Source organism: Polypterus senegalus, unplaced genomic scaffold (genome assembly GCF_016835505.1).
Source record: "Polypterus senegalus isolate Bchr_013 unplaced genomic scaffold, ASM1683550v1 scaffold_4960, whole genome shotgun sequence".
Classification (NCBI taxonomy): Eukaryota; Metazoa; Chordata; class Cladistia; order Polypteriformes; family Polypteridae; genus Polypterus; species Polypterus senegalus.
In genome coordinates, this window is record NW_024385792.1 from 252,813 (window position 1) to 273,707 (window position 20,895).

Below are 20,895 nucleotides of genomic sequence, written 5' to 3' on the forward strand. Positions count from 1 at the left end.
CCCTAATAAGCTTTCATATGACACTCAGATGGTGGGCTACGACTCACCTTTTCACTGTGACTTTGATTTCTGACAAATTCTTTTTATTTCGGGCACTGTGCGACTAAGTTTCTCCGACACTCTATGTCACTTGATCAACTTCCTTTCCTTGTCTCCACTTGGTATTCACTGAAATTCTTCTATTTTATCTCGTGCTTTTGCCTTTGCCAGAGAAGGCTGAGCTTAAGGGCTATTTATATTGATTTGCATATTCAAAGAGGTGTAATTCTGGGAGGAGTTGGGGAGTGGCAGCAGGCGCAGTGCACATGTGTTACTTTCACGCTGACCAGGATTTATATAGCAGAAGAACATGGAAGTTGGTGTACGCACAGATTAATGCATCTTGATTTTTTGTGTGTACGCACATTTTCACTTTGTCCGTCGCCATGTTTTAGTGTGAATTCTACGCACGGCATTGTTCTTGAGGCTCCAGATGAGTAGGATGGTGAGAAACACCAAAATTTATTTTAAGTAATCACGTGTGACAGATGGGGCGCTATCGCTCCTTGAACCCCTGTCCAAGACGCCAGACACCATATAGAAGTCCAAAAGTTGACTTTATTAATTAACAGTAGAACACAAAGCACCCTCCTCCTCTCCACAATACTCATTAAATTTACCAATACAATAATCCAATCCACCACTTCCCGATCGTTGCCACCCTTCCACCCAGCTCAGCTCAATGTCTGTCTTTCCCACAATCCTTTATAGTCCCTGACCCGGAAGTGTTTCGCATCCTTCAGTCCATGATTCCTTATCACTTCCGGTCAGATAAAAGTCCTTTTCTTCACCCGAAGTACGTCCTCTCTCCTGTTGCTGTGACTAAAACGCACTTCCGGGTTATAGGGCACAAACGACTCTCTGGGCCTCCCTGCAGCGTCCTCAGTTGGCCCCTGGCTGTCTAGCAAGTTTGTAGGGAAAACTCCATAGTCCTTGATTCCCTGCTGGTATCTGGGGCACCTCCATGCTGCAGGAGAGCTCCATCTGGCGGCCTGGGGGTATGGGCCGGGATGACAAGCCGCCATAGACCACAGTACTCTACCCCAGTGAAAACCATGGTTTGGAGCGAACAGCCCCATGAGGACATCTTCCTCCAGGAGGATCCATCGGTCGAGCCTTGGCGATGTCTTTGCCACTCCCGTGAAAACCTAGGAGGAACAGTATAAAAATCAGGTCTTTGCACCCCTGTCCCCTAAGAAAGCTTTGTCATCCAGGTCTGCCTGCGGCATTCGTAGCACAGCCGCTGTCCCCCAGTTGCATCCCTCTGCGAGACTGAAAGCACCTCGGCACTTCTAGCTCCGCCCTTTTCTCTGCTAAGGAGGATTCACCGGCTGCCCTTGTGCTTTTATAGCCCTTTTCCATTTTGTCAGGAGACCCCGTTTTATTTTACGGATCTCCTGTTTAATCTGGGCTTGTCCACAGTTTGGGTCTGTCTATGAGTAAAAGAGAGCCCCTTTCCTGTCTGCACCCCTTTATATTTATTTATAACATGGGCGGTGTCTTCAGGACCGAATCACTCCAAAAGACAGTACCATCCAGCTGCTCTGGTTCGATCGGCCCTTCCCCCACTGGTCTGCCATTGTTTCACAGTCCTTGTAGGGCTCGCAGTGACTTGGCACCTGCTACTTATTAAATGCGGGCCAATATCACACTGCATCCCTCTGTTATGTACAATATGGGTCTCGCTTACCTGTATCACCGCATTGTATAATATGGGAGTCTCCGTCCTGATTCACGAGGTACTCGTTTACCTCCTTTATGGACACTTCGCCATCTCTCCCAAATCTCCGACGATCTTCCTTATTGCCGTCAGCATCTGCAAAATATCTCGCACGAGCTTGATCAGTTTTCGAGATCCTGCAAGTTAAAGAGTTATTTAATTTGGTCAGAGGCAGGTTCACTTCCTCGTTTTCCTTACATGCCTGCCGGAGCCAATGAGCCCGTCCGCTGTCGGCACGTGCTCTGACGGGTCTCGCGGAGGCTTCTGGGAATTGGAGTTCTTTGTGTCTGAGGACCGGGTTGCCTTTTTTCGGCGGACTGCGGTCTGTCTTTATTAATTTGTCGACAGACCGATCAGCCATTTCCGACCCTCCTTACCTTCTTGCGAGGTGAGCGGTGCTTCGTTCGCCTCCCCCTTCCCCTTCGGAATGTCCGAGTCCGTCTTCTTGCAGGCAAAGTTGGAAGCAACGGGATGTGGACCTTCTCCTTCCCACAATGCACTGGGTGTGTTCACGTATCCCTCGTCGGCTGCTGACATGCGGACGTCTCCTTTCGTGCTCGTCTGCTCACACAGGAGCACACCAACGTCTTCGGAACATCTCCTGCCTCCCGCAGAGCCTCCAGATGGTCTTCTCTGAGGTACATGCACGGGACAAAGTGAGTTATTTTAAATGGATTGTCCATTAAATCCCCGCCACGCACCTCGTGATGATCGTTCTTCTCCGGAGACTCCTTTTGATGCCGACTACGCCACTGTGACAGACAGGTGGCGCTATCGCATCCCTTGGAGCCTTGTCCAAGACGCGACACCATATAAAAGTCCAAAAGTTGACTTTATTAATAAACAGCAGTGCACAAAGCACCCTCCTCTCCACAATACTCATTAAATACACCAATACAATAATCCAATCCACCACTCCCAGATGCGTTGCCACCCTTCCACCCAGCTCAGCTCAACGCCTGGGCTTTCCCACAATCCTTTTATAGACCCTAACCTGGAAGTGTTTCACATCCTTCAGTCCATGATTTCTTATCACTTCCGGGTCAGATAAAAGTCCTTTTCTTCTCCCGGAAGTACATCCTCTATCCTATCGCTGTGACTAAGATGCACTTCTGGGTTATATGGCAGAAACGACTCTCTGGGCCTCCCTACAGTGTCCTCTGTTGGGCCCTGGGGTATCCAGCAGGTTTGTAGGGAAAACTCCATAGTCCATAATTCCCTGCTGGTATCCGGGGCACCTCCATGCTGCTGGGAGAGCTCCATTTGGCAGCCTGGGGTATAGGCCAGGATGACAAGCCGCCATAGACCAGACACGATAAGTGTAATTCTGTTAGGATTTTTCCTTCTTACTTTTAATTTATTTCTATATTTGTGTTATTTTCTTATTTTCTATTTGTAATTATACTTTTTCTTTTACTTATAGTAAGGTGTTTTAGACTGCCCTTTGTGCCTGAAAATGTAACATAAAATTAATTGTTGTTTTTCTTTCCTCTAGTTTTCAAGATGGTTTTAATGAAGGAAGATTTTGGGCCATGTATCACTTATTTCAGCAGTATGTACGAGTGAAAGGACACAGCAGCCTTCCTCACCTCATCTCTTTATTTGCACCCTTTCCAAGCAAGGTGCCCTTGACAAACATCGAGAGGATTTATAAAAGTGACTTCAATGATTTCCGCTTTCTGAGACGATATCGTCAGGACAAAGTCACAGTTCCACAGCACAAAGAGGCTTTACAACAACTTCGGTTATTCATGTTCAGAAGTCTTTTGGAGACTGAAAGGTAAGTTTCCTTGCTGATCAATAAACGTTAGGTAGACTAAAATAAGGATGGACATCTCTGAAGCAGTCGTAGATATAAAGGGATTAAGGAGATTGCCCATGGTAACCCAAGGGTTTTGTTCTCTGTGGTTAATAAATTGCTTCAACCTGCATCTGGCCCAATCACCTCTTTTACTAAAGAATGACATTTCTTCACTTTTTCTGTGATAAAATTACAACTCTAAATTATTCAACTAATACAAATCCATCCTCCATGTGTGTTCCGTGTCTACAACAATCTGTGTAAACACATCGTTAAAACAGAAATGTTTTTCATGTTTTAATAATAACTGACAAAATGTTGACTCAAAATTACAGACTCAAATCAAATGTATGTTTTATTTTAAAATAGTAAGAATAAGAGCAGCTCACTTCTCAAAATGAAGGTCGAACCCGTGAAGGTTTGATTACCAGTCAACAGTTCTTACGGTTGTGCCATCAAGCGGTCGTATCAAAGGGATGTCAATGTCGAATCTAACATGGGTTCTTTTTCTGCAGTTATATTCTTGAATAGAAGTGCACATGATCTGTTATATATTTACTTTTGTGAAAGTGTTTTTTTGATATTTGGACTTCAGGCTTCACACATTATACACTTCATGTCTACATTTTGTCAATTATTACTAAAACATGAAAACGCTTCTGTTTTAATGATGTGTTTACATAGACTGTTGAAGACACGGAACACACATGAAATGCATGTGTTCCAAATAATGATATAGTATTTACTCTACAACTCTAAGCAACTGACATGCAGGTAAACAGACTTGAGCTGAGAAATCTGTGCAGCGGTGGGGATGTGATAGTAGGCTGCTTACTGCTTATTGACAGAGTTACAAGAAAAAGACGCAGACAGAGAGGTGCGAAGGATTTAACTTGGCATTGATTTACGAGTTTTTCGTAGGCTTTGGTAATTCTAGTGTTAATGAACGTTGTTCAGAAATTGGCGAAAGTCTACATTAACACTGTTGTGGTTGAACCAATGTTAGACTTTCACAAATAACCAGCTACGTTTAATAATAATAATAATAATAACAATAATTTTTACATTTATATAGCACTTGTTGCAAAAATAAAATATTACAATTTAGTTACCATGTAATCGAGTGTAAGTAAATAACTACTTTTTATTGTGAACAGGGGCTGAATGCACCCCTAGAAGACACGGACACTCCTCCAAAACCCCTTCTTTAACGCTGATACAATGGGATTAAATACAATTTACCTCCTCTTTGCTTCCTTCACTTGCTGGACCTGTGCTGTTGCTCTGTTGCGTGATATGCTTCTCGCACAGGGCTTCACATACTTAAAAGCATGAACAGCAGCTGTCCTTTCTGGCTCTTTGGTTTGTCTCTCTCTCCTTCTCCAGACATCCTCTGCTCCTTTTGGTGGATCTGCTCCTGACGCGCACCCTGAGGAAGGCATCATGAGGAAGATGTTTTGCATCTTTTAATTGAGAGCTGGAACTGTCACCTCTGTTTTCACATGGATTTCTTTTTACTTTTGAAAGAGACATATGTCTCTACAATCTCTTGTGTTTCTGTGCAAATCTGTGACTCAAGCGTGACAATATATAAAATCCTAAGCCTTAAAGTGCAATGATTTTGTGCAACAATTTTATGTGACGCTTTTATGTCATGCTTTAAATTGGGTTTATTTTAAAACCTACATATATATGTTTGGTATCACTCTTTTCAGAATTTATCTAACTTTAATGTGATGTTGTTACATTTTCAGATTCTTATTCCGTTTTTAAATTATAAACTAAAAATATCAAGAACTCATGTATGGAGTGTTATTTGATTTTAATAAATTCAATAAAATACATTTTTAAAATTCTCTCCTTTATTACGAACTCCAGGGGTTCCAGAGTGCATCTTATAATTGTGCTAGCCCTTTTAATTAGTTTGTTGATTCAGAGGCTCTTTGGTGCTGTGAAAATCAATAAGCAGTTCCTTGGTTTCCCTGATGTTAAGATGCAGACAATTCTCTTTACACCAAGAAACAAACTTTTACACCAGACTCCTCTTCTCCTCATCCCTTTATCAATACACCCCATAAGTGTAGAATAATCTCAGAATGACACAACATGCTGTTATATTCTTTAAGTTGAACAATATAAGTCTATGTCCTTGTCGTGTTGTGTTGTCATTTGCAAGCAATTTGGTGTTCTTCACTTTAAGCCCACTTAGAGTCCACCAAACACAGATGTTAATGTGTTTGGAGTGATTATGACCCCAAGGCTGTCTGATAGGCATTCAAAGATTTTTCCAAATTGACTTTAATTTGGTGTATTTCCAAAACACGTGGCCAATGAGGCTGGAGCTTGATGGCAAAGCTTGCTGGTTGAATCTTGCCCTGGATACGTTTGGGACAATTTTAAATGAGGTAAATGTCATCAATGAAAGATATTAAGTTGAATGATTGAAAAGTCCTTTTCCCACCATACCCTAGGATCTTTGACAGGGAAAGAATTTAATTTGTTTTCATATATTTTTGAGATGCTGTCTGAGTCTTCAAATTTGACCAGTAATTCTGGAATAGAAATACAAGTAAAATGCCGTTACAACAAACTGTCAGGGAACTAAATATTTTTTCGTTGTAATGAAAATTTTACAGTGAGATTCTGTATTTGTCTCTATAGTGCTTTCTTTAACTTATGTCCAAGCACTTGCAATCATTTCAATAGGTTCTTTCTTGTTAATTTTAATCTACTCCTGTTTACAAGTTATGCTGATGAGAATTTTTCTCAGCATTTCCTTGATAATACACTTTCTGGGTGCGAACGATGCCCAAATCCAATGGCTGAAGCACTGCTGTGCAATTGCGTGGGAGGATTTCAGTGCGAACTTTATCTAAATGTGAAAGCCTATCGTGGGCAGCACAGTTATCAATCAGAAGCCAGATCATCCTTTTCTTCTTCTTCATATTGTTAAGTTTCTAAACTCTTTGGGATCCCTCCAACTCCCCACCAAACGGGAACGTCATGCTGAAGTGCGTCCCAAGCACGATTGCTGCATCTGTGGAAGATTGTTTGTCCGTTGCCGGGAAACAGTAGGCTCACAGCAGTGCAATGAAGCACCACAGAAGCAAATCCTAAAAGATCAGGGTCGTACATCCCAATACATGAGGCGGAGTCTCAGTACTTTAGCAAAGCCAGCTTTATGCAGCTTGTAACAGGAACAGCACGGTTATTTATTGTAACATGATCTGCCACTCTCCTATACACAGACACAGCAGTCAGGCAGGATTGTGGCCAGGTTAGTGGCCAAGTAATCCTGTTCCATGCATTTACAATGTTCCATGCATCACCCATTGAGATCTTTTCTGTTTGCTTTGGTGAAGAGCCACAGCAGAGTTGTGAGCCTTCTGTTGCCCTGGCAATGGATAAACAGTCTTCCACAGACGTGGTGATTGCACTTCGGGATGCTCTTCGGCGTGTTGTCCAGTTGGGGGAGGTCCCAAGAGAGTTTAGAAACCTCACATTTTCTTGAATGAGTGCCGCATTAATAGCAATGTTTCTTGAACGAGTATCACTGAACCACATAAAAACGGCTTTATCGATGTCTTCAAATGCAGTAGTTTGCATACATTTGCAACCCAAGATTTTTCTTTTTTTGCTCGGTCTTTCAAGAAAGTTGTCGGTGTCGATGGCGAAATTCTGAATTCACTGGCCACATCTTTTTCTATTTGCCGCAATCGAGGGCTGCAAAATGTAAAGTTTTTTTTCTCATTTCTATAAGTGGGTGGCAATGAGTTAAATTCCAATGAATGTTTTTCAGATTTTGACGAGCAATAAGCAAAAGGTGTCACTGAAAACCACCTAAAACAAAAATGGCAAAAAGTACAAAAAGTTTGAAGAAAGAAACTTTTTTACAGTGTTTCTGTTTGGGGATCAAGTTGCACAACTGAGCTGTGACCACAGAATTAACTGCTCTGTGGATGATTCATTCAGGCATTTCAAGGTCTTTTGGCACTTTTGTTGTAATGAAAGTATCTGTTGAATGTGCTTCATAGTAACAAGATTTCTATAGACTTGTGTCATATGGGAAAACTTTCGGGATCATAAAAATACGTTGTAATGAAAATTTCATTGTAAAGATCTTGTAACGGAATTTTACCTGTAGGTGGGAGGTGAGGAATAGTGGGGAGATTTCTTTTACCAAAATGTCTAATTTGAAAATAGTGGGAAAAATTGTGTTGATGGCAAATTAAATTAGAAGCATAATTGTTCCATAAGATATAAAGACATTATCTACATACAAGTCCCTAATTGATTGTCATGTAGAGGTGCAACAGATAAAAGCTCCTCTGCCTTGAAGTGTTCCATGTTTCTGAGTGATTGATTAACAACTGGGGTAATTGTAATATTGACAATATTTTGTATTTACTTGGGCACAAAGCAGGGCATATAAAGAAGTACAGTAAGATTTATTTCTTTTGCAGACCAAGCTTGTGTGAATTACCAAAGCCTACGAAAAACTCATAAATCCGTCCCACCTTAAATCCCTTAGCACCTCTCCATCAGCGTCTTTGTCTTGTAAATGTGTCGATAAGCACAAGCAGCAAGCAGCCTGCTATACCATCCCCACCGCTGCAGAATGGGCAAGAAGTTCTCCTAGTGAAGTATTTTATTAGGAATATCAAGACATTAAGTCCACTTTTACTCAAAGTACAGTCAAATTGGCTTAGGAAATAAACCCACCAATATGACCACAGCATGTCATAGGAATGCTTAGCTCGATTGATTTCTCTGGCTTTTGCCTCTATAGTACTCCCTGTGTTTTCATGAGGTGGAGTAAAAAGAAAAAGAAACTCCAGTGCACAACCGTAGCAGTTCATCTTCAAGGGAGCATCGTGTCTAGTTAGAAAGCATTCAGAAAGGGCACAAATAATTCAAAGGACTAAGTGCTCTGACGTCAGAAAAGCATCCATTTTATTTACTAATACATTGCTGTAAGACAATATGACAATGTGTACATCTACAGGAATTGTACTGAAGTGAGTACCTGAAAGATAAAGAGAGTCCAATTACCACAATGTAGTCATTTGTGAAGGCCAAATTCATCATTTCAAATCATAGGTCATTTCATTGTTCCCAATGTAGGAAGTATTCTTTAAAACTACTAAAACACTCACCTAAACATATTGCAATAGAAATGCTACATGTAAAAAGTGATACATAATTTAAAGAGTTTATCTCAAGCAAACGAGCACTGCATTCTAGACTGATTGATGACTGAATGATATCGAAAGGAAAAAGAGAGTCCTTACCTTTAAGGCATTTGCTGTGTTTGAGCCATAAGAATCATTTCACTACACACAGTACCTGATAAAGCTATGCAGTACAGATAATTAAATATTATGAATTTCTGCAAATCAATTTTGTAGCATTTCAATAATTTGAATACATTACAATTTGCTAACAACTACACGCAACCATAAATATGCTGACCTGCACATTCAGTTCATTCTACCTAATGCCACAGAGGAAACTGATCTTTGAAGATCAAGGAAAACAGTGAAAAAGTGAAACTCCACAAAGCAACCTATGAATCCATTCATCACCTAACTTTTAAGAACAGTAAACTAAATTGGATACTATTCATTGTACATTTTCAAAAATACATGCATTTTATATAAAAGTTTAGGTATTTATAGGTGAAAACACTTGACTTTCTACTGTATTCCAATTCAATAGTCTCATACCACATTGTCCTTTTACAAAATATATTTTACATTATCACATATTGGTTAAGGATATACAATATCAAGCCCTTGAGAAACGTCTGAGTGAGTGAGAAAAGGAGAGAAAGGCAGTATATACTTCAGTAATGGAAAAGAAAGAGCAGAGAGGAAGGTCCTTGTTCTTCCCTATCTTGTCTGGAATTACTGGAAGCAGAAATAATTGTCATTTAATAAATCAGTTAGAGCACACAACCCCAAGTTTAAGACCACTATTCCCTGCCCCATAATGCCATTGACACGACACAGGGCTGAAGATAGACACAACTCACTGGAGACCTGCATTGTGATCTGTTGGTCAAAGTCTTCTTGTGGAGTTCTAAAATACCAAATGATTGTCAGAACCTTTAAACTGAGAATTAGGAAGCACTATCCGTGGAACACAGAATGTCCTTCTTCACGTGTCGAAAATGAAGATGGTTGTCTTAGGCTGGAAGAAAAACAAAATTCAGAAATACTGTAGGCTGACAAATTCTAAAACTGTTCTGCCCTTAAAAAGCTTGAAATGCTGGCTTTCTGAAATAAGAGAAGACACCTAAGAAATGTAAATCTGGATATTGCAATAAATTCTATGAATACAAAATGGCAGGCTATTTCTTTTAATCAGAACAAACTAATAAAAGATCCAGCCAATGATGCTTTTAAACATTTATCAAAATATATGTTGCCTGTCAATTGTAGGTAATGTTGTCTAGAGTCTAATTTGAACTTTCTTAAACAGGAGGTAATTGAATATTGCTTTAACACTTGACCTTTGTTGTTACTTGTGCTGTAAATATATATATATAGAACTATGAAAAAGATCATGAAAGTGACCTAAGTGTATTCAAACTTTTGACTAGTAACATTACTATACTTGATAAAAATAGTATATCAACTATTAAATGTGCTTATTTTAGAAACTGGTGCACTTTTACCACTTTTCAGTTGAAAATCTCTTGCTATTGGCTCAATCTCTCTTCACCTTCTTTCTGAAATATATTTTGGTATCTGAAATACCAGGTTAGTGATAGGTTGTACTTCTGATTAACTATCATATATTTGATATACAGGACAATTACAGGACAGCGCAATTATAAGTACTCCATCGCGGTCACTGATATTTCATTATGATCCGTTACACTTGGCTATGTTCAATTCAACGAACAATTACATATAATAGAAGTTATTATAAAAGAATTGAGAGCTGAATCTATTCAGCAATTTACTATTCAGAATTCAGAATTGATTCCAAACAGCCCTGTAATAATAAACAGACCTGCTTGTTGTTTAATACTTTCTAAGAGTGCTTAGTATTACACGGCACCTGAAAGTTTATTCAGCTAACATCTTTATTACAATCTGGTATAATTCAGACTCTAGCAGTAAAGTATGATATTATCTAATATTAGTAAAACTTTACAAACTCACTGCCATCTTGATTTCTAACTTAAACTCTGTCTTCTTCTTTCCTTGAAAAGCTTTCAGAAAGATTTATTCAAAGTCCACCATTCCTTCGAAGCTCCAACAAAAACAATGATGGACGTATTGAAACTGACATCAGGGGCATTCTGTGTCTGAAGTCATAGGTATTGGACTGCAGCTAGACCCTTCTCCTGCACACAGTGGCTCCCCTTAAAACAAAAGTGATCAAAGCACATAGAAAGTCTCCTTGGTTTAATGAAAACACTTGAGCTCTTAAATTAGAGTGTCAAAAACTGGAGCAGATGGAGAACAACAAAGCTACTTGTCTTTCAAATTGCATGGACAGAGATTGTTAAAAATGTAAAAGCTCTCTTTAAAGCTCGCTCAGAATACTATTCTACATTAATAGATAGCAATAATAAAAATCCTAGGGTACTGTTTAGAACAGTGGCTAAATTAACAAATGGCAATTCAGATCAACAGTGCAAAATACCAACAGATATTAGCAGTACAGACTTTATGAACTTCTTCAATGAGAAAATTAAAAATATAAGATCCCAGATCTCAGCATCACAGTACAAACCAAATACTAGCTTAGCAGACCCTGCACATTGCATTCAGCACTTTAATAATTTTAATCCTGTAACTGAGCAGGAAGTCTTAACTTTAATTTCTAAAATGAAACCCACTACTTGTTCCTAGATCCAGTGCCAACAAAACTAGTAAAAAGTGCAATGGATGTTCTTGCAGCACCTATTTTTAAACATTATCAATAGTTCATTATTGCCTGGCACATTATCTGATGCACTAAAAGTGTCAGTCACTAAACCATTACCTAAAAGTCAGACCTAGACCCACACATACTAAATAATCATAGGCCTATTTCAAATTTACTGTTTCTCTCTAAAATACTAGAAAAGTAGTCGCCAGTCAGCTTCAGTCACACCTTACGCATCACAATTTATTTGAGAAATTCCAGTTTGCTTTCGCACTGGTCATAGTACAGAAACAGCACTAACACGGGTTGTAAATGACATTCTGATATCCTCTGATGAAGGAAACTCCACTGTAATTATGTTGTTGGACTTAAGTGCAGCATTTGACACCATTGACCATTCTATTTTACTGCACAGGCTAGAAAATGATGTTGGGCTTACAGAAGCTGTGCTCACTTGGTTTAGTTATTTATTAAATTGATCCCAATATGTACAGAAATGAAGTTCAATATGGTGTCCCAGGGCTCAGTACTGGACCTTTACTGTTTTCACTTTACATGCTTCCACTGGGATCTCTCATTAGGAAACATAATGTTAATTTTCACTTGTATGCAGATGACACCCAGTTATACCTTTCATTTAAATCAAATGAAGTTTCTCCAATGTTGTCTTTAATTAGTTGTGTTAGTGAATTAAAGGAGTGGATGGATGAGAACTACTTGTCTTTAAATACAGATAAAACAGAGATGTTAATTGTTGGAGGGAATGACGCTGATCACAAAAATATTTTGTCATCATTTAACTCAGTTGGAATCCCAATTAATTTTACTGAATCAGCCCGCAATCTAGGAGTTATCTTTGACTCTAGTATGTCATTTAAAGCACGCACACATTACAAAATTGTCCAAATCATGTTTCTTCCATCTTAAAAATGTTAGGAAATTAAGGCGCTTTCTAAATAAACAGGATTCTGAGAAATTAATTCATGCATTTATTTCTAGTAGGATTGACTACTGCAATGCGGTGTTCACTGAATCTTCAAACTGTCCTTTATACAGCATCCAGTTAATCCAAAATGCTGCTGCAAGAATTATTACAAGAACAAGAAAATACAAACTAAGTTTAGGGCAGATATCAAAATCCTCCTTTTAACATATAAAGAATTAAATGGCCAAGGTCCAGCTTACTTGTCTGAACTTATCATGACTTACAAACCTGAGCGCACATTAAGATCTCAAGATGCCGGTCTGCTTAGGATTCCAAGAATTAATTAAATAACATAGATAGATAGATAGATACTTTATTAATCCCAAGGGAAATTCACATAATCCAGCAGCAGTATACTGATAAAGAACAATATTAAATTAAAGAGTAATAAAAATGAAAAAATGAAGAAAAAAAAAAAAAAATAAAAATAAAAAAGCAGACAATAACTTTGAGTAATGTTAGCATTTACTCCCCCGGGTGGAATTGAAGAGTCGCATAGTGTGGGGGAGGAACGATCTCCTCAGTCTGTCAGTGGAACAGGACGGTGACAAAAGTCTGTCACTGAAGCTACTCCTCTGCCTGGAGATGACACTGTTCAGTGGATGCAGTGGATTCTTCATGATTGACAGGAGTTTGCTTAATGCCCGTCACTCTGCCACAGATGTCAAACTGTCCAACTTTAATCCTACAATAGAGCCTGCCTTCTTAACAAGTTTGTCCAGGCGTGAGGCGTCTTTCATCTTTATGCTGCTACCCCAGCACACCAACGCATAGAAGAGGACACTCGCCACAACCGTCTGGTAGAACATCTGCAGCATCTTACTGCAGATGTTGAAGGATGCCAACCTTCTCAGAAAGTATAGTCGGCTCTGACCTTTCTTACATAGAGCATCAGTATTGGCAGTCCAGTCCAATTTGTCATCCAGCTGCACTCCCAGATATTTATAGGTCTGCACTCTCTGCACACAGTCACCTCTGATGATCACAGGGTCCATGAGGGGCCTGGGCCTCCTAAAAATCCACCACCAGCTCCTTGGTTTTGCTGGTGTTAAGATGTAAGTGGTTCGCACCATTTAACAAAGTCTTTGATTAGCTTCCTGTACTCCTCCTCCTGCCCACTCCTGATGCAGCCCACAATAGCAGTGTCATCAGCGAACTTTTGCACGTGGCAGGACTCCGAGTCATATTGGAAGTCTGATGTATATAGATTGAACAGGTTGGGCTTTTAGTTACAGGGCCCCTAAACTGTGGAGTGATCTGCCTACTACTATAAGAGATGCCCCTTCGGTCTCAGCTTTAAATCTCAGCTGAAGACTCACTACTTCAGTTTAGCACACCCTGACTAGAGCTGCTGATTAACTATACATACTGCATCTCTGTTGTAAGTCATTAGTACTAAAACATAAGTAACATGATAGTTATAATTGGATACTAACCCTCACCTATTCTGTTTCTTTTCTCGGTACTCAAATGTGGCACTTGGTGCCACGGGCCCTGCCAACTTGTTTTGCCTGTCTAAGGTAAAGTCATCCCTAATGGAGGATCACAAGGGTCCTTTCATCGGATTGGCTGGCACAGCGCTGTGGAATGGCCAAATGGGGAGGCAGCTTGATGGATGAGGTCTCCAGGACTCTAAACAAATCCAAATCATATTATGTGATATCATCTACTGTTCAATACTGCTCCATACTTGTGAAATTTTTATTTTTATACTGTATTGAGAATTTGTTCTGTTCTGTGTATTGTATTGTATTGAGCCCCTTCTTTTGACACCCACTGCACACCTAACCTACATGGAAAGCGGTTTCTCTTTCAACTGCCTTTCCCGAGCTTTCTTCCATTTTCTTTCCTCCCTACTAGGTTAAGAGACAGGGCCTGTGAAAGCCCATTGCGTCACTTCTTGTGTGGTTTTGAGCTATACAAAAATAAATTGCATTTTATATATATATTTTATATATATTTTTAAATATATTTTATAAATATATTTTATATTTTTATTTTATATATTTTCTGTTGAAGTCCTTCTCTGGTAATCCCTTTATCTCTAATGCATTTTGAAAGTGTTTGGTCAATGGCTCAATGGTAATTGCAAAAAGCAATGGTGATAGAGGGCATAGTTGTTGAGTACCAAGTTGTAGTTGGAAGTAGTTTGAAATAATGTTGTTAATACAAAACAGAGGCTTCTGGACTGGTATAAAGTCATTTGTTCTATGCACATACAGTATGTTTAGGCCAAACTCATATTTGTGCAATGTGATGAACAGGTAGTCCCATTTGCTTCTTCAAAGGCATTTTCTGCATTCAAAGATAATAAGATCTCTGGTGTGTTAGATTTTATGGGTGAATATATTATATTATACAGACACCTGAGTGAGTGAAGTTGGGCAGGTTTTGTTTAATAAAGTTTCTAATTTGAGTGCAGTGAAAGAAATGTGTTGCTGGAGAGTTAAATTTGGAGTGTAACTGTTTATAGGATGCTAAGACATCTGACTACAGATCTCTAAGTGATTTAATCCCAACATTTTTCCAGGCATTAAAAATTGCATATGTTTGAGAGGGTGGAAAAAGGTGGCTATCATGTAGAAGTGCCACAGATAAAAGTTTCTTTATCTTAAAATGCTTTCTATATTGGTTCCATTTTCTGAGTGAGTGAAGCACAATTGGGTTGTTAGTATATTGGCGATAATTTGTATTTATTGGGATACAAAGCAAAGAATATAAAGATGTACTGCAGGATTTTATTTCTATTGCCGACCAAGCCTGTGTATGCTTGTCTATTTCTGTCCATGCGCTTTTTTATAGCTTGTATGTTTGCTGCTCAGTAATAAAACTGAAATTTAGGTAGAGCCATACCACCTTCCGCTTTAGGTCTTTGTAGGGTTGCTCTTTGGATACGTGGATGTTTTGAATTCCAAATAAATGAGGTTATGGTGGAGTCTAATTTCTTAAAAATGATTTATTGATGTACTGCGGTGGGCTGGCACCCTGCCTGGGATTTGTTCCTGCCTTGCGCCCTGTGTTGGCTGGGATTGGCTCCAGCAAGCCTTGCTTAATTTTTTCCATACAGACATTGCAATTTTGTTGATAAAGAGCTTTATGTCGACTTGTGATGTTTACCCCCCGGTATTTAAACTGATCTGAGGTGATAAAAGGAAGGTGTCCAATCTAATATTGTGTGCTTGAGAATTCACTGGGAAGAGCACAATTTTATTAAAATTAATTCTGAGACCAGAAATCTTTTGAAATTCTGTTAGTGCTGTTAGATCTGCAGCACAGTATTTTGTGGGTCTGATCTATACAGCACCATATCATCTGCATAGAGAGAAACTTTCTGTTCAAGTCCTTCTCTGATAATCCCTTTATCTGATAAGCATTTCGACAGTGAACTGCCAGTGCCTTAATGGTGATTGCAAAAACTATTGGTGACAAGGGGCTTCATTGTCTGATACCATGTTCTAGTTTAAAGTAGTCTGAATTAATGTTCTTAATACAAACTGAAGCTTCTGGACTGGTATACAGTAGTTTGATCCATGCACAAATGTTCAAGCCAAACCCACACACACCCTTTTCCAAATTTCATTGGCTTTGTTCTTATACAGTTTCCACGATCCTGAATGTCACCACTCTCCTTATAAATGGGCACAATCCCACTGTTCCTCCACTTCTCTGGTATTCTAACCTGTTCATAGATCTTATGCATTAGATCCCACAATACATCTACACCTTCTCCTAGGCTGTTGCACACTTCTGTTTATATTTCATTTGGTCCTGTTGCTATTTCATGTTTCATTGTTCTCAGCACCTTTTTAATTTCTTCCCTACTTATTCCTGGTACTTCATTTGGGACCCCACCCTCAGATACTACCCTTGGATTTTATTCATTCAACAGGTTTTCAGATTACCCTTCCATCTCTTTTGACCTATCTTGCACTCTCAATACCACATTGTTCATCTTTAATCTGCTTTGTCTGACTAAAATCCTTCCAAGCCTTCACTATTCTACAAATCCTTCTCTCTCCCTCTTCTGTCTCCAGTTTTCATGCACCTCCTCCAAAACTTGTCCCATGGCTGTAGCAACTAAACTCCTTTCTTTTCCTTCTTCTTTTCTGCCTATACATTTCAGTATCTTCATCCGCTTTAATCGGTACCAAGTCTGCTTTGCTCGCTTCTTAACCTTTATTACATCCTGCACCATTCTGTTCCACCACCATGTCTCTTTGTCTCCAGGTGGGCTCCTTTCTGTTGTCCACCCTAACAGCTCTTCACCTTTTTAATATAACTTTGTTATTCTTTTCCCACCATTCTTCCACACCCTGAAATGACTGCATTTCAAACTTTCTTCCTAGACTTGTTCTTCAGGTCTTTCTCTTTTAATCTCCACCACTTTATTCTTGGTACTGCTTGATCTGGTTTGATTCTCCTGCTGATTATGATCTCCTAGTCTATCAGTGCTACTTTATGCATGCACTGACACACTTTCCCCATTTAGGACTTTACAATTATTTACCTCTTTCAAATAAAATCTTCTGCATGTTCAAAAGTCAATTCATCTTTCCTTTCACCACTACTGCAAGTCACTGTGTCTTTCTGCTCTTCTCAGTGTAAACCCTCTTCTTATTAGAGTCACTCATTGTGAATAAGTTCACATTTATAGACTCTCTGACTGAGGAAGAAAATTCAGAAATGGATTGAAGAAAAGTGAGAATTGTAAATAAATGTTTAGGCCAGGGTGAGAAAACCAGAATAGATAAAATCACTAAATGACCAAACACGCTAATCAATACTCATAAAAACTAGCTAGTTTGGAACTTACAACTTAGAAAGAAAAGTTTAGAAACACTTTAATAATTTTATAGGAATATCCAGAAATTGGAACACTGGTTCCAACATCTCTGCAGTCTTTCTTTTTAAATCCTCATCTGTCACTTAAGTGAAGAAGCACTATGCTGTGTTCTACTGGTAGCATGCTAACCTCCTTAGCGTTGCATTTTATTCCAAAAAACATGGAAAAAGTGGTTTTTGGCATGAAAAATTAAATTTTATTAAATCTCAAAAGTATAATAATGGTACAGATAAATAAATAATAATAATAATATGAAATGAACAATAATATCAAAATAATAATAACTAATAATAATACTACTAATGATGCCAAAACAGTATATAATCTTAAAATGAGTCCTTTATGTGGTAAATCTTAAAATACGGTGAAATCCAGCATTGCTTTTTGATTCTTTTGGATTTTCTTTCCATATTTATAAGTTTTGAAGAGCACACTGCACAAGTATGAGTTGGATTCTGGCTTTTTTCCATTGGATGTATATAATCAATAAAATGTCTACCAGTAAGACACTCTGGATTGATCCATGATGTGCTGGATTGACCGCATCTCTTTAGCGTAGTGTGGACGGTATGGTAAATGTGCAGCAATGATTTGTTTTACAAGCTGGTATGTAAAGTTTGCTTGAGATACAATTTCACCAGCCTCTTGTTTGTATAAGACAAATGCATTCCAAATGCACGGTTCCACCAGATGACAAAATATATCTTTTTGTAGTATTTCTTTTGTTGCCTTCGCATAATGGAATAGAAAGTCCATTCTTGATCTACACAATCTACACTACCCATTGTGTTATTTTAGTCAGCCACAGCACTAAGGCTTCGTAACCTGCTTGTTGCCTTTGCCTGTCCAGTGTAGCTGCACAGTCCTAAGAAGACAAGCATCTTACTTGTCCTTCCATTTCAAAACAAGCACTTTACCCTTTTGCCAACCTACTAGTGCATCTCGCTGTAATTTAGCTCTGCCAAAGTCTTCTAGCATGCCACGATGGTTCGACACACTGGTCACGTGCATCAGTCTTTCTTTGCAGTAAGATGTCAAATAGCTCTGGCGAAGTATAAAATTGTCCACAGTTACACAGTAACCTTGATCCAACAAAGCATCTATCAAAGTTGGAACCTATCATGTAGCAACACCTTACTGATCGTATTTTGGATCAAACATTGTCCCTTTCTCTGTGTACGGGACCAAATTCCAGACATATCCCATTTTAGATTCACAAAGCTTGTAAAGGTTTATGCTACATCTTGATCTTTTGATGCGATTTACTGTATCCATGACAGTCTGCCACCATAAGCCATTAGACTTTCATCAATGCTGACATCACTGTCCGAAATGTAAATGCGCTGAAATTTTACTTCAGTGGCCTGGTATATCTCCCAGGTTCTCTTCTTTTGGGTGCTAGGGGCGATGAGATGGGTATTTTCATCAAAGTCTTCATTGTTGGTAAAGTGTAGATATTTCATAATTAGTGAAATCCTACACTAAGACATAATTTCTACAAAGAATGGCAGCACTGAGAGCACTTTAACAGCCTGAGGATTCTTAGTTCTAACGCTTATGTTTGACGCGTCTCTACAGTGACACTCAGGACTAATGCTTTTAGCATGGTTTTCGCAGCTCGAATGACACTTGGGCCTAATGCTAGGATGTTAATGTAGCCCCTTATTGTTACAAGTCCTCTTTATTTCTCCTTTATATAAAAAAAGAGAAAAAATATTACTGTTTACATAAAATTATTTTTATACATGTCACAGTTTGCAGGTTTTATTTCAGTGTATTATTTGATGTTGAACATGTAGCCCTTTGAAAATAAAACATTGGTTTTATGCCTATGTAAAAGGATATTACAATGGCTCAGTGTGACCAGTGCTAAGGATTTTACAGAAATTAGATAATAAAAGAAAATAACAGAATGTGTGTATTGTCTTTACATCCTTACAGAGGGAATCAGAACAGCTACACTTGGTATTTTAAATGCATCGTATACGGAAGCCAAATGGACTTCAATGAATCGTTGAGGCTGAAAATAATGAAGTCCATGTGGACACAGACTGGACAAAGAAGACACTGAAAACAGTGAGCAGCTTTATAAAATGCTTCTCAAGTAACGTCAAAATCATAGTGTACTACAATAATAAAATTGAAAGGTTTGTTCACTTTTGTCAGACTGCCTGGATTCCATATCTTCAATAAGGTAAATAACCTGATATGTGTATGGTTGTCTCAATACTCTCCTGTTTCTCACCAGGGCCTCATGTATTAAAGGTGTGTATGCACAAAATGTTGCGTATGCCCGCTTCCACACTCACATTATGATGTATAAAAACTAAACTTGGTGTAAAGCCATGCACATTCTCACGCCAGCTCATTCCCTTGCATACACAAGGTTTCAGCTCGGTTTTGCAAACTGGCAGCCACAGCATCAAAGCAGTCCTACTGTTCCTGTGTGATTTCCCTTTATTTTTAGATTCACATCCCTGACACAGCTTTATCAAATACACTGAAATTAACTGCATATCGTTTTAGTTTAAAGCAGTGGTTCCCAAACTCGATCCTGGGGACCCACTGTGGCTGCAGATTTTGTTAAAACCAACTTCTGTTTTTCTTGGTCTCTTAGCCTAATTAAGTGAGTCATGATGTCCCAGTTTCTGTGTTTTGGAGTCAATGTAGAAATTGCAAACTAAGGCTGGTAGATTTTTTAAAATGTAATAAGCAGTTAAATGGGGAATGTTTTTTTAAGTTAACAGTATTTTCAACCTAATTTTCATTCTGCTTTTCCATGTGCTCTGGTTTTAATCGTTTATTTACTACTTAGCGGTCTGACACTGAGTCTGGGAACCACTGGTTTAATCACAGGTGTAGAGCAGCTGATCGGATAGCTCTACTGCAGATTTTGTCAAGAACGGAGAGAAATATTAGGATACAGTATTGAGCACATGCTGCCTCAGCCATGCGCACAGTCTATTTGAACTCCACCTATACGGCAAACACTTCAGAGTCTTTCCTGTAATGGACCTTGCTGTTCAGAAACAGTTTCATCCCAAGAGCTCTAAACACACTCAATCAGTCCATCAAGTGCTCCATGTAGAGCTGTTTGTACTTATTAGTACAATCACCTCACTGTAAACTTGCGATACAGTTATAATATTGCACAACCTGAGCCACTTATGCATTCATATTGTATATTTTTCATTGTTTTTTATCATATTATTAGTATTATTGTTGTTGTTATTTGACCATTTTATAGGAAAATAAGTTTATGGAGGTTTTGCATATTGAGTCTCATTGTACCGTACAATAACAATAAAGGAATTCAATTCAACAGAAGAGAGCGCATATTTAGAGGTGATGACTGGATTCTAAGTCGATTTAGATTTCCAGGGTCTATCTTCTTGGAGCTTTTGATATAATTTTTCAGATGAAATGCAGTAAAGTATATATATATATATATATATTACATTATACAGATACATTTTTACTTCATTTAAATAATGTATACTGTTATTAAACATGTGGACACAATGGACAGCGGTAGCAATGAACTGGCTGGGACTGGCGCAACACTGGATGGATAGATGGATGGAATAATTAAACACAAAGATATTTCATTGTTCCATAAAGGT

The 20,895-nt window shown here is 38.7% G+C and overlaps 1 long non-coding RNA gene across 2 annotated transcripts in view; it reads left to right on the forward strand.

The window, feature by feature from the left end:
* Nucleotides 1–20,895, forward strand: part of LOC120522462 — a 30,095-nt gene that overhangs the window by 3,524 nt on the left and 5,676 nt on the right. Inside the window, exons 2-3 of one of the 2 annotated variants that reach the window (XR_005632389.1) lie at nt 3,255–3,539; nt 19,214–19,466. This is a non-coding gene — a long non-coding RNA (uncharacterized LOC120522462). The remainder of the gene's footprint in view (nt 1–3,254; nt 3,540–19,213; nt 19,467–20,895) is intronic. The other variant, XR_005632390.1, reaches the window with a different exon arrangement.